Source organism: Lasioglossum baleicum, chromosome 3 (assembly GCF_051020765.1).
Source record: "Lasioglossum baleicum chromosome 3, iyLasBale1, whole genome shotgun sequence".
In the NCBI taxonomy this organism is placed as follows: Eukaryota; Metazoa; Arthropoda; class Insecta; order Hymenoptera; family Halictidae; genus Lasioglossum; species Lasioglossum baleicum.
Genome location: NC_134931.1, coordinates 19,854,827 through 19,867,782, shown reverse-complemented (window position 1 = coordinate 19,867,782; position 12,956 = coordinate 19,854,827). Strand labels below are relative to the sequence as shown.

General features: G+C 49.3%; 1 protein-coding gene across 1 annotated transcript in view; it reads right to left on the bottom strand.

Moving 5' to 3' along the window:
• LOC143207601 (uncharacterized) overlaps positions 1 to 12,956 on the bottom strand; it is a 717,548-nt gene that overhangs the window by 156,861 nt on the left and 547,731 nt on the right. The window contains exon 3 of the mRNA XM_076421273.1: positions 1 to 12,956. This exon is cut by the window's left edge and continues 156,861 nt beyond it. The gene's annotated coding sequence lies outside the window, so the exon portion shown is untranslated.

Here is a 12,956-nt window from a genome sequence, read left to right as displayed (position 1 = left end):
CTTTCCGGATGCAAAGGGCCCCTGTAGGAGGTGGTGTACGGGGGGCAATTAAGTTTCTTGCGGGCAGCTCGTTTTGCTACCAAATTACCGGAGGCGGGCCGGGTTCGAACCGACTCCGGAAAAAATGCAGAGAACGCGGATCGGCTTTGCCGTAAATCGTTGTCCCCGGACAATGAGTGAACCAACGAAGACGAATTGTTTCTTTCTTCCACACCGCGCCGCGCCGCGATCGTCTTTTTTCGTTTCGCGGCGCGTCCCTCGAAGTGGATTTTCATTAATTTGCTGGTACAAGCTGTCGGATCGGAATCGGCATCCGGCGCCGCGTCTTTTGACGTCCCGCGGCGGACATTCCTTCACCGTGCCTTTGCGACGCCGTTGTTGGCCGCCTTTGACCATTCCCACATTCGCTCCGGCCCCTGGACGAACAACAAAGTCGATGCAAATGTCGCGTTCACCTTGTTTCGGCATGCCCACCGACAATTTACCAATTCCACGAGAACTTGGCGACGCGCTCTGTCAGTTGCCTCGTTCACTTCCCGGTGCGATGCTTCGGACGTGAGCTGCGCGATGGTCTCATCTGAATTAATTAATCCGTGATTAATAATTCATTCAGTTCATTTGTCGAGAAGACATAAAGAGCTAACTCTTAACTTAAGGACATTCGTGTCCGACGAAAGGCAAACCTTTTCTCCTTACTTTGAACGCTCACTTCGCGTTCCCAATAACATTGCACATCATTCGCAGAACATTCAAATTATTTAAAACATCACAAAAATTCATTTATTTATGCTTGCATAATTTCTCCGTTCGCCTGCATTAATCGCGACTATTCGAACCGAGAACTTCTCCAGTTTCGCAAACTTCGAGGATCAAAAGTATCCGGAGACTGATGGAGACTATTATTCCGCAGAACACACGGTGAAATTTGCATAACGCGTATCCCCGTAAGAAAACAATTAATTTCTGGCATCGCACAAAAAGCTTTCGCAATTCGAGAAAGCGAATAGACGGCGCGTCGTGCGTTCGTTGAAATCGTGCGTGCGGCTTGACTTTCAGTCACAAGGACGGTGCAGGATGAAAGGGTTAATAGCGGCAGGGATCCCTCGCCTTTCCGGGCGCCGCATATCGATTGATAAATCGTCAAGTACCGGCCGGGCTTGTCTGACATCGCGGCTGACATCGAGTGTACAGCGTTCGCGTGAACGGACAGCCGAGATGGTAGCTCGCCGCAACTAGTCGTCGACTCGGCTTTACAGATTGACCGAAGGCGTGCTCACATATATGCGCTCTCGTCGCGTCGCGTCGCGTCGCTTCGGCTCCGCGTACGTAGGTGTACGTGTGCACACGCGAGAGAGCGAGAGACCGTCTAGATGCGCTAACGCGAGAGACCGACTGCACTTTCCATTTCTGTAATCTCAAAGAGGTCGACCGGCCTGTCCCGTCCCTCCCGCCTCTCCGTCCTGCGTTCGATCTGTTTTGCTTGTTGCCGCGTGCCTCCGTACCTCGGCGATGCACTTTCGCGGCGCCGCATCGCACTGCATCGCGCGCCGCATCTCATCGCATCGCATCTCGCCGACTCGGGACGACCGACCCGTGGAAATAGAAGAAGGAACTCCTTGTCGGCGTGCCCCGCGCCTTATATAGCTGGATTTTGTCCCCGGGATCGCCTCGCGCGAGAGAAGAGCTTCCAGCAGCCGTGCTAAGTCATGGAGCTGTCTAAAATCTGTGTCACTCGTCTCGCGACGCCAGAACAAAGATGCCCTCACCGTGTACCCACGGTGAACTTCTCTGTCCACGACCACTTTTCGCTATTTGTTTTACCCGAGTCACCGTTCAAGCAACCCGCGGCGATTCTCTTTGTCGTTCTAAGTGGATTAACCCTTCGCGACTGAGGATCTTCTCTTGACTACTGCCACGGTTTACGGTGCACCGGAAAACTGACCGATCGATCGTCAGAAATCTAGTCTCGGATGTTAGCCTGCTTGCAGGGAAGTCATTTCGCCAAGCTGGACCTGTTATTGAAGACTCTTTTTGTCAATAATTCTGGAAGGAACATTATTATTTGAGGACATATCAGGCTCCAAGGTAAACCTTTCTGTTTCAATAAAATTACAATTTACACTAACAAGAAAGATCAGTTGGTTATTTAGCAACTCAGTCAACTATGAAGAGACTAAGGGATGCTTGATGAACATGTTAGAAGCGGTTGACCTAAAAATAAATACTATAATGCAGCTTTCATGCTAGAGTTCTCCAAGAATCAGGAATATGCAATATGTATACCTACTACAGGACCCAATAACATCAACGAAAGAGAATGCATACGTTCCACTACAAAATCTTCAATGGTTTATAACCTCCGCTGTAGGGGTTGCCCGTGCCGGTAGGAATAAATTGGAACGAGCAGATTTCGGGGGTGATGGAGAATAAAAGAGGTGAAATACGTCTGGTCGACTTCTCTGCCGACGAATCTGCGAACCGGAAGCGATTACCGGCCGCAGTTCAATAATGGCGCGCGGAAATAGATCCCCCCGTGCACCGCAAACACAGGAACCGATGTTAATCTTCCGGTCAAATAAGTGAATCTATCCGTCGTCGGCGGGCATGAAATTTTAATTGCGCGGAAGCATCGATTTAATTAAAGGAAGCGGACGGTTGGGTGTGGGTGGTTGGAACGAGCTGCGAGCCTCGATTGGTCCGGAAACGTTTTCGCCGCGAAACGTTCGAGGGAAAAGACGCGCAGGGCTGAGGGGAAGAAGAGCCAAAGAAGAAGAAGAAGCTTCGAGGAAGAGTGGAACGGAGGAGGATCGATAAACGGAGACCGCGACGGACGGTTTGCGAGCTTTATCCGAACGTTCCAATTACCGGGGTTCGGATCTCTGGATCTCCGGGGTTTATTTGTACCCTAGGCTGTCGCGTACATGTGTGCACGAGTCCTGCACAGGTCTCTCGCGAGACAGAACGGAAAGACACACGCGAACGCGGGGCCGTTTCTGCGGAGCTCGCGGACAGATAGCATCGGACGGGAGCCGAGGCATGTAATTGATTCAGAGTAAAACAATGAGCCTCTATGTGGAATCGAGCTACGTACGCTGCGTGCGCGTCTTACACGATTCCCGTGTGCACGGAAATTCACGGCGCGCCGTGAAACTCGAGCGTCTTGCACCCGGCCGTACCTTCGTGGGTGTCGATAACACCTATCCCCTACCTACAAATTGAACCACATCCTCCCGCAGCCATTCTGCCCGCCGCATTTGAAATGATAAGCACCCGTATCCTACCCTAACAATAACGCCACACCGCATCTTTTTATAAACGTGGAATGCCGTCGATGGAATTTCTAAGGTTGTTTCGATAACTTCTTGTGGTCGTTTTATACTTGTAACGCTTCCAGAAAGATGTTCCTGACATTCAGGGAGCTTGAATTTTTATCATCCCTATTCATGTTTACACTTAGCACACTCATTTTCAGTCCACTACATATATTTCCCTTTCATTTCATCTATTTCACATCCTCGAATGACATTTTTCTGCCTCTTCCGTCTTCTACCTTTTTATCCTCTTGCAAGAAAAATGAACATTTAACATGTAATGAGATACAATAATGTTTACCTTCGTTGTATTCTATCTTCGCATCCTTTCAAAAAAATATTAATGCTTGCCGTGTAATAGCATACAATGACGTTGGGCTTCTTTCTCTTCTAGCTTCTCATCTTTTCATAAGAAAAATGACCACTTGTCATGTAACAAGATACAATAATGCTTTGGTTCTTTCCCGCCGGGCTTCTCATCGCTCCCCAAAGAAAATGAAACTTTCTTCTTTCTTTCTTGAAGATTTCTTCTGAAGTTCATACGTTACTTCGCCAAGTGTTAGTGCACTTCAGAGTTGTCTTGAATATTTAGAGATTTTTTCGCGTTTCACAAGCGTGCAACACGGGCATCGTAAGCAAAAGGAGGAAAAGATAGACGCCCTCGACATCTCCGCCATTTGGCCACTGACGACGGCCGTCCGGTTTTGCAGTATGATGTACGACTAATGTAAATAGAAAAGCAACGCGGGCGCCGGCCGGACAAAGCCATCGCGAGCCCGCCGGGATGAACGAACAAAGCCGGGGGACTTTTATTATAATAATCTGCAGCGTGTACGACCGAATGCTCGTCTCGTGCGTTTCCTCTTTTTCAACCCTCTCTGGCTCAGTACCCCTTACCGCCGCGGTGCAATCCTCTCCTTTTACCGCTGTGCGATGCACTTTATTGCAAGCAACCCCTCTTTTGCCGCGGTGGGCCCGCCGCATCGGAATATCGCGAGGAGAGCAACGCGTCATAAAAATGCGTGCGCACCAACCGGCGAAAGAAAGAGAGCGAGAAAGAGAGTAAGAGTGAACTCGCGGCGAAAGCGTACGTGCTTTCGACAGCTTTGTGGAGCGTTACGAGCCCCGATGTGTCTACGTACGCGCGGAAATGATGCCGCGACGCGAGCCAAAGGGGGAGAACGAGCGTGTTTCAGGCTTTCCTCGCGAGGGTGGATTAGAAATATTCGGCCGAGTGCGAGAACAGTTCTTTAGCCACCGGGGAGCACAAGAAACAGGTGTCGTTATAGTAAATCTGCTCGCACACCTGGTTTTCAATCTTTAAGACCTGCACTATTATTCTTGCCCTATATTTCTGAATAGTGGTGTGACAATTATCCAGCCGTTACCGTGATACTTTCGAGTCATCTGTTCCACATATATCGTTTATATGAAATGTACGATAGAGATTGGCACCCTGCAAGAACACACCCCCTCAACTAAGAAATGCAAGGTATCAACGTCTTTTTAGTAGCGTATGGAGCCGCGCACCTTATAATTTAGCGGCTGCAATGCACGTTTTGCAGCTCGGCAAAGAATTGAGACAGGACGCATGGTTTCACGTGTAAGATCGCGCAGTGTCTCGATCCGCGATAGTTCCAGCGAATCATCGGAATTAATGCGCGCGAAGTGGCATCGGCGAGGGGTCGATCCCATCAAAGGGGAGGCCATAGGCGACGTTAGCACAAAGCCGGTTTCACGTAGTAGAAATTTAATTACGGCATTATTCCATTGGAAGACTGCGTCATCAAGTCATGCGCGGCACGGCGCGCGGCCTTCTATGAAAGAAGCGCGTCGGCAAGGAGCGGCGCTCCGCGTCGCGACTCACAATGACGCTTCTTCCCGCGGCAGCGTCATTAACGAGCCGGTATTCTGCGGCGATCCTTGCTAGGAAGAAACGTGGAGGGACGTTAATTCATCCCTTCGTTGATGACGTTCACGCGTCGATGGAGCCCCGCGAGTATCGACGGCTGTCCTCGTATGCGCGGATAATTATGCCTAATTGTAACAAGGTGGGAGAGGAGAGGAGGCGGTCTCTCGCCGCGGACAAAAGACCGGGGATGGAAAGAAGGGTTGCGAGCCGAGGCGAGATTTCTTCCTGTTACAGTTCCTAGCCTAGCGAAAGAGAGATAGCGAGGAGAGATAAAGGAGACAGCAACTCCTCGTATATTCCCCTCCGGTCGTGGTGCATCGGTGTAACGCGGTGCAACGCGCGGTTCGCAGCAACTCGCGGTGCACTAGGGCCTCGCTTGTACGCGTGCCGACGCGTACGTGCAAAAGGGGGCGAACGTGCAATCTATTAGAGCGCGTCCCCGAGCTTCTTGCTAACCCTTCCCACCCTCTTGCAGGCGTCATCGCAACACTGCGATAACGCCGATGAATATGGTAACGGGGAATGGTGTTTCTGTAATTACGCGTCGGCGCAAATTGCCACGCAATGGCGCTGCGGAAGCATTTCTCCTTTTTCTATATGAACGTTTTGAACTGCAGGAAATAGGTCGGCAGCGCGAGATCGGGCTGTGATTAATCGAGTTTGTTTATAGCTCTCGATTAGAGGCTAGAGTATCTGCAAATAGGCTGGTACTGGGGGATCGTCCTGCCATGAAACAGATTTTTTAAAAAAGAGAACGGTTTAATGGAAATGGGGCTAAACTGATGTAAAGATTTGACTCCGCCGACAAAGATGATGAAAATTATACAAAAATTATTGCAAAAAGAGAAATAGCAAATCTACATATAAAATGCAGGGTCAATAAATCATTTTGTCTAATCGTACACGTGTTTCGGAGCTCATAAAAATGTTTTATCATTTTAATGCGAGCTGAACAGTTGCAAAACCAGTTCTCCAATGAAAAATCGATATCTGTAGTAGAGAAATCAACACCAGCAAAGCGAAAAAGTAGTTCCTCTCCGTATCGAGCCGCGACATTAAACCACTAGCCCCATCTGTGCCTCCACGGTGCAACCCCAGATCGAGTGAACGGGAGTCGCGTGAAAGCTCGCACGGGATTCAAAACCAGCTTTCGGAAAGCTCGTCGAAGGGATTTCAAAAAATCTCTTTATTATCAACAGATTCATTAAAACCGCGTTTTCATTCCGCAACGGACTTACTACACTGACACTGGGGGGCTTTTCTTTGACACGATCGGTGGCCCTTTTCAACCCCTTCCGCCGGGTCTTTTATAAATTTATAATTTTGATCCGGAGCCTCCACGTAGAATGGCTCGCTCTCAAACGACAACGTCGCTAGAACGGCGCTCGCCGCGTTAAAACATATTCTCTCCATCGGCTTTTCCATTAAACCACCCTAAATTTAGGTCACCCTCTCTTTTCTCTCTGGTGGCGGAACAAAGGATACCGTGGCTGCGTGGTAACCGCCATCCGCGAAACATCCTTTCCCGATCTCTTTAAAAAAGGCACCGTTGAACCGCAACGAGGTTACACGCGGAGCCACCGCACCGGCATAGCTCCGGCTCTGCTCCGTCGTAAAAAAGTTCCATCGGCCTCGTGCCGGGGCTGCAACTCTCGCAGGCTTGCATCGGGAAATGCAGAATGCATTTCAAACGGCGGCAATGTTAACTTTTCCAGAAGTTCCCGTTCCCGCGGCGAAACGAGAAAAGCGGCGCATTAAATTCAGCCGTTCGGCCGGCTGAAAGGTCTAGCTGGCGGATTTTTTTCCCGTAGAGCTGCAGCTGCATTCTCTATGCAGCGGCGTGGTGCAGCGGCGGTAGCCGTGAAACTCGACGCGTTTGAACGTGAAAACACGGCTCTCTTTCAATTCGATTCGCTGCGCGAGAGGACCAAGACGCGCCGCACCGCCGCGCCGCTCGCGAATCGGTCCGCGAGCGTTCTGCTCGTCGGTGAATCAATGCCGAACGTGTTCCGCGCATACAACCGACACGTCCTGTGAATGCACCCGCGTGCACCTCACGGCAACACGCGTTTTGTTGTGTCCGCACGCCGATTCAATCCGATAAGGTGACTCGCCGCAAGAAAGTCATCGTGACTAATTAGAGTAATGACGATCGGTGAAGAGCCGAGCACGCCGGCGTCGGCCACAGAAATTATTGAAAGCTTCCGTCTCCGCGCCGCGCCACCAGCTCGTTATTGTCGGTTCGCAGCTCGAGCCGCGCGAAATTGCAAACCACCCAACGCACACTGACGCGACGCGAAAATTTCCCCGCAAACAAACGGTATCGCGATGGATAACTGTGAATCAATCCCGCGCAAACGTTCCCGTAACACTGTTTTTTTTTCTATTCCGAGCGGACCGGTGTCGGTTTATTTTCAGCATCACTTTTGCGCGGTGTTTGGCTTGCGCCGGACCTGCGAACTGATGTTTGGCTGCTAATTGGCGATTTGCAGACCTTTTTCCCTCTCGATTTTGGGTCCACAGCAGCGTTGTTGATCTTGCGACGTTGCGAAGTGATAACGAAATCAATTTTTTCGGCACCTGTTATTTGCAATTTATTCATTTCAAGTCGTAGATCTCGAATGGAGAAGTTAAAAGAAGTCTGACTAATGGTGGTGGAGCTTTAGTTTTAAAAGTGATACAAGAATGTCTCAGTACAGAAGTAGTAGAAGAAGAAGTAGCAGTAGAAGAAGTAGTAGAGTACAATCTCATGTACAGAAGTACCATATACTTGGAGTTGAAAATCTTCAAAATCTCAACAAAGAAACTCCTCGGTTACAAAGTGGAAAAATGGAAAAACGCAATGTATCATTTCCAAGTCGTACATACAGCGTTATGATGTGTTTCACAGAAATCATTTGTCTTTTGCATATTTATTCTCGTCCCCAATCTACCGGAATACTCGATTCGAGCGCAGTTATTGGAGCAAGACATTCATTGGGCGCTAACGCGCGAACAACCGTGCCCCGGTGTTATCCATGGGATCAGCTCGAGATATATTTCCATCGTTAAAAAACGCGCGCGCGCTCGCTCGCTCGCTCGCTCGCGTATGAAAATTTATGCGCTATGCTCAATCATCGATCCGGCGTCGTGGTTTCACCGAGAGGGTGTCTCACCTGAGCTGGCGAGAAGTATGCGCACATGTGTACGCGTTAGGCGTGCATGATCGCGTACCACGTACTTAGGTGCGATCTTTACGTACTTGGGGGTTGACTCCCGCACCCCGTTCCGTAACGACACGGTGAATTCGGGCCGAGTTATTAGACGACGACGACGGCGACGACGACGATGCCGACGATGTCGACGACGAGAATCGGGTCAAGTATCTCGCGTGCCGGTTCATTACATGTTTGAAGGGGAGGATTAAGAACGCGTTTAGGGGCGCGACGTGTGACAATGGTCGAATGCCTCGCTGCTTAGGAACTCGTTCGGTCTGATTTCTGCGCGGCCTGGTACGCAGCCGAATGCGGCAACGAAGACAATGCGGCACGTCACCTGGAAATACTAGTGATATTGACTGTGCTTCGAGGAATTTAATATGGGAGTCGACCCTGCCGCCAGGATTGCAGCGGAACACGGAAATACTCATCGGTCCCATGAATTTGCGTATATAAATATCCCACGCGATGTTATTGGCCAGGAACGGAACCCCACGGGAAGTACAATGCTTGTTTCAGTTGAATTTCAGTGGACAATATTGTTTTATCATATTCCCTGTATTCTCACCAATAATTAGGTTCCTCCTATAATCTATTTTGTGTATGAATATCGAGATAGCAGTCAGTTCCAGTACCGCAGTCAGTTGCAATCGGAAGACAAAGAAGACGGAGGAAAATCGCGAGGGGAGGGTGCAGGGGTGGTATAATTATTCTCGGAAGCCGCGCGCGGTTGTCTCGAAGCTGGGAAAATTATGGTCGGGCTGAGGCGATCGTGCAGGCCGTCTTGCGCGCGAGTAAAAACGCATCCGTGCACGGCGCTCGGCTTGCCGCATCCGCGTTAGGCGGATCGGCAATAGAGGTTCCTTGCTCGCCAGCTCTGCGGGCGATTGGGTGCAGATTACGGCTTTGTGCTATCGCTTATACCCGTTTCCTATGGACAGCAATTTACGGGTTATCACCGAACGGCAATAAACTTCGGATATCTGGCTTGGCGAGCCGACGTTCCCGCGGCTGTACGCGGGCGCGCGCCGCATCGTTCTCTCCGCGCGGAGAGATAGGTGGGACAGCGCGCACATAAAATTACTACGCCCCGAGTGAAATACAGTTTGTAAAGTATAAAGTGTTAGAATGACGGCGGCGACGGTGCTCGGGCATATAAGCGCGACTGACAATGCAGGAATCGACGGACACCTGGCCGATTAATTCTCAAGGACGAGCGGGGGATTGCAAGCGCGGCACCAAGCTCGCGCACTTAATCAGAGGGGTGAAGGGTCGAGGCGTTTTGAATTGTACGCTGAGCAATTTACAGCGTATCGAGCGGCCATAAGGTACGTCGGCTATGGACGTTCGCTTCCGCGTCTTAAAAAATCAGGATGCCTCTCGGTCGCTTCTACCTTCGCGTTTGATTCACGAGTCGGCCTCTCTAATGCACCGAAGTGCAATGAGGTGTTCGTAATTGACGCAATAGTTATTTATGAAACGAGGTTATCGAAATGTGCACAGAGAACGTGCCGATAGATAATAAATTTCGTTGAATTATTATTAATTTCTAGTAGATTCGACGGGTGATAGTAGAACCGCGAAAGCGTTTGAAATCGCGAAAAATTGGAAAGCTCGACTGTTACCTCGGGTTTAATCGATATTCTATATAGCCGGATACTTGTTACCACTGCTGTTTTATTAGGCACTTACTGTTTCGCATTGTCTGGAACAAATGGCGTCGAATGGTTGATTATTCCTGAAATATGACTGTTACGTTTGTTTCGGTGGCGATTCGAGCCGAGTTTTTCTCGTCGCGTCGCGTCGGTTCGCGCTGGCTCAGCGCGGTTCAGTCGGCAATCTGCTGACCATGGACAAACCGTTATCACGACACCGTGGCCGCTAAATATGGGTCGGCGATTATTCGATTTTATGGGCTATAATGTTTGTATTTACGAGGCCGAAGTAATGTCGTATTTGGGGAAATAAGCGGTATTGTGTTCCCACGGTTCCGCCCGATCGTTTTTTATTTATAATACTTCCGCGAGCGGCGATCTAGCTCCATTATCGCGGGACCGTGTATAAATTTCGTTTAATTTTCGCAATTGAATTTCTGTAACGGGGCCATTGTTAACGGGTCGCCAATATTGAACAAAAATATCCGTTTCCCCCGCCGCCGCCGGTTATTAATCCGAAGACAGTAAAATTCCCGGGGCTCGGGAAATTAACGAACAAACGGACAGGTAATTTCATTTCCCTTTTACCGTCGAAAATTATTTCGATTTAGCTCGACGGTAAAATCGTTCGGGACACTTTATCTCGCCCGCTATGAAATAGCGCGACCGTAGAGTAAAATGGTCGAATGATTTAGGAGGCTATCGTCGAAATAAAGTTCTCGCGCGTAATCCGTGCAAGCGCGCATCGAAGGCCCTCTCTCCCCCCCCCCCCTCCCCGCTCACAACTTTCGCGATGGATGCATGCACGAAAAAGGAATTCACGTTCACGAAGAAGAGGACGTTACTCGCGATCTTCCACGGCGGTGGCTCCCTTCGAATTATAAATCGCCTCACGAACTCCCACGATCGCCGATATATATCTACCCGTTGCTGCCCCTGCCCTCCTGTCCTATCGATCGAATACATTTCCTGTTTACTGTTCCCGCATCTATCGATGGCTTCTGCTGCAGCCCGCCGTAACCTTGAAGGTGCTCCGAGGGTCGCCATCTGACCACGGATCTGTATCTCCTCCATGATTTACGGCGGCGAGCGTGGTAATTGAGCGCTCGGGACCGTGACCGTTCAAGAGCGATCGATGGATCCCTAATATTTCGTCGCTGCTGCGCCTGATTCAATCATCAAATTCACGTACGCGAGCTTCGTAATACCAGTGATTATTCCGCGGTCCGGATAGGTGGTGATTAAACTGGGTGCCACGGTAATTTAGAATTTCACTGCCCAACGATAAAAATCGGGCGACGATCGAAATTCCTGTAAACTTTATTGGCTGACTCATTACACTGATATTTATTTGCAGGCAATGGGAGGGTAGACTTAGACACACAATTTAATTTTTGCTTAATTCGATAGAGCATTGGCTGACATAGAAGCTTGCAGTTTTGTTGCTCAATTATTAAATGATTCATTGCTCAATCATTCCTAGGGACTGCAGCTCGTCATTGCCTAATCGGCACTCCTCTGGAAGCGACTTCTGTAGAAGTGAAGGGGTTAATACGAAAGAATCGTTCTTCCTACATCTACAGTGGGTGATCGAATCGTTAGAGCCGGTTGTTACGCTGAGTTCTAATTCATCTCAACTCATCGTTGATTATTCTAACATTTAGCGCGATGTGTAAACCGTTTGTTTTCGACTACAACTATAGGAACACTATCAATTTTACGGTATTTGAACAGTAGACCGTTTTATATCTCGCGGAGCTGGACACGGCTGGGCGGGTTCTATCATAGAGTCTATCACGGAGGATCGCTAAAAGGTCGTAACTTCCGTGGTTAATCGCGAGGGACGCGGTACATATTTAACACTTTATCGATGCATCGTTATCGCGATCGGATCTCACGGTCCCGGGCTCGCGTGCTCGTTTAATTTCGCGCACGACACCGCCACCATGGAAGTCTTCTTCCCGACACATCGGGGTCGTTCGTTCCGGTCGAGACGTACTCGATAAATAATTAGCACACCGCCTTCGGGGGATAATATACCCTTCTAGCCCACGGCAAAGGAACGGTTAACAAGCGTAAAGGCGTCGCAGCCAGTATCTTCTCCTCGTGCCGGGCGCCCCCGTCTTTTCCTTCCTTTTCGGTTGGCAACTTCTTAGCCGCGTTCCTCGCGATTGAGTTAGACGCGCCTCCATCTTGGGACAAGCAGTCGTTAACACGTGCTGTGCTACTGGCGAACAACCTTGTTGCTTCGCCGTTAATTAACCAATACCGATCCTACCACATTTTATTAAGCCATGAAGCAAATACGTCTTCATTATTAGAGTGCAATATTTAATTCAAAGGAACTGGAGTTCGATAAAATTGAGTCATCTAGGTCAGATATTTCAATAGACTAAAAATAAAATTATATTGCAACAAGTACCTGCAATTTCGACCGTTTTTCATCCCGAAGAGTTGCAAGTGCCTTTGATGAGGTGTAATTGCGCGAAAGGTGTTTGATTCTAACAGTACCCGCGCCGTGAAACGCTTGGGTTACATGATCGACATGCATGCTCTAATGTACACAATTAATCGATAAATTATAACACCTTTCTAATTTCATAGCTGTCCAGGATCGTCTAATTTAATGAATTCGACACGGCGAAGGCTCGCCGTAAGCGGAAAGTGTACGGCATTTCGCACGGATACACCGCTATTATCGATACGTATATATTTACTCGCCGTTATATGCAATCGTACCGGAGCAATTGGTACTGTTCGACGCGGGTTTCTTTCTTCGATCACCTTTGCACCCTACTTACGCTCGTAACCTTTCTCCTAGCCGAGGCTCTTCGGTATCGCCGTGGTTTTCTCCCATAGACTGTACGATGTGGTTACTTAC